Here is a 1,726-nt window from a genome sequence, read left to right on the forward strand (position 1 = left end):
CGCTACTAAGGAAATCCTAGTTAGTTTCTTTTCCTCCGCTTAGTAATATGCTTAAATTCAGCGGGTCATCTCGCCTGCTCTGAGGTCGTCGAACAAACTTGTTAGTTGAAAAAAAAAAAAAAAGAAAAACAAATCGTACACCGTAACGAATCGGAGCAACAAGAAACCTGGTGTATATATGGAATCGACCACCACCTCCTACTTCTCCGCGTCCTCCGATAGCATATAATAGCATTTTGCTTTCTCGGAGAAAAGGATATCAATGATGGGTTTTTAGAGCCTCGCCAAAGTGTCTCCCTTCTGTCTTAGTTTTTCATTCGTTCGATGCGAAACGCTCGCTAGGCGTAACCGGCTGATTACTTTTAACGTCCTTCCGTCGCTTTTCAAATTAAAGAAGAACCACGGTGTGTGTCTATGATAGAACTACCCGATCCGATTTTCGTTGATTCTTTGATAGTCTACCAAAGTCCACCGTAAGTTCGAAAGAAAAGCATTCGTGGACTGGACGACCGGCTAAACGCGCGGTCTCGCAATCGATATACATATTCGTAACAAAGAGAGACATGGGGCGACCAACTTCTCAGAGTATATCCCTTCTTTTGGGTTCCGTTCGTATCGCGCTTCTCGTCGTGTTCGTTCGAGCCTCTCCATAGAGGATGATCGTCCGATTCGTTTGATTAAATTATCATTTTCCCTGGGGCTGTACGAACGAACAGAGAGGAAGACGACGACCGACGGATACCACAATTTCACGTGGTAGGGCATATATTACATATCATAATTATCAGTGTTTGATCAAATTTCTTTCCAGTGTCCTTTTTGTTATGCTCCAAAACTAGTATACGCTTTATTTTCTCTTTCCTTTGCATAAATTATTAACTTCGGGCAACGTCGGGAGCGCCGGTAATCATTAGATTTGTACGAAACGCGATTTGCGCCCCACGGTGGTTTTAGTGCCGTCAAAGTCAGAAATCGTAGGAGCGGTGCTTTAACGGGCGGTCGTGATTGATACTCCAGACAACACGACGCACGACGCCGTAAAACACTCGCGCGAGTCAGACTGATCTCTGCCTCACCACGCAAGGGTGCGCAAACTTGCCAATAATATATAATATTTATTCTTTTTCGTACGTCCAGCGACAAACGCCAACGAAATACCCAAATTCTCGCTCGTACGTTGATACCTTTCTCTTCATCGACCCGGCTCCGAAACGTTCTTCGCCATCCCCCGAAAGGAGAGGTAAACGACGGCGGGGTTAGGGAATCTGAGAACAACGCAAGCAGTTTTAGGACAAGTGAACGACCCTCAGCCAGGCGTGGTCCAGGAATTTTATCCGTGGACCGCAATGTGCGTTCGAAATGTCGATGTTCATGTGTCCTGCAGTTCACACGTTGACGCGCAATTAGCTGCGTTCTTCATCGACCCACGAGCCAAGTGATCCACCGTTCAGGGTAATCATATACAATTTACAATTTTTTTCTTTGTATTTAAAAATGCTCCTTGTTCTTTGCTTTAAAAATATTCGATGTTCGCACCTCCGACCAGCGTATCGACGGAGGATTGAACGCGCCATATCGACGACAAAAGTTTCTTTTTGTTTCCTGAATGACGGAAAACCATCGTTCGACGGCCGGGCGTACAGTACATTCAAAAGCCTTTGCGCGTGGCTGCGACCAAACGGGTATAATACACCCGTATATTCTTGGTTCCGAACAGTAACTTCAC

At 45.4% G+C, this 1,726-nt stretch overlaps 1 non-coding gene across 1 annotated transcript; it reads right to left on the reverse strand.

Annotated features, from left to right (window-relative positions):
• Positions 1-1,300: 1,300 nt before the first annotated feature.
• LOC143350855 (5.8S ribosomal RNA) lies at positions 1,301-1,455 on the reverse strand. Its single transcript, XR_013081301.1, has one exon. It is a non-coding gene; the product is annotated as a 5.8S ribosomal RNA (ribosomal RNA).
• Between the last annotated feature and the right edge of the window lie 271 nt (positions 1,456-1,726).

The sequence above is a fragment of the Colletes latitarsis genome, unplaced genomic scaffold (assembly GCF_051014445.1).
Source record: "Colletes latitarsis isolate SP2378_abdomen unplaced genomic scaffold, iyColLati1 scaffold0042, whole genome shotgun sequence".
Classification (NCBI taxonomy): Eukaryota; Metazoa; Arthropoda; class Insecta; order Hymenoptera; family Colletidae; genus Colletes; species Colletes latitarsis.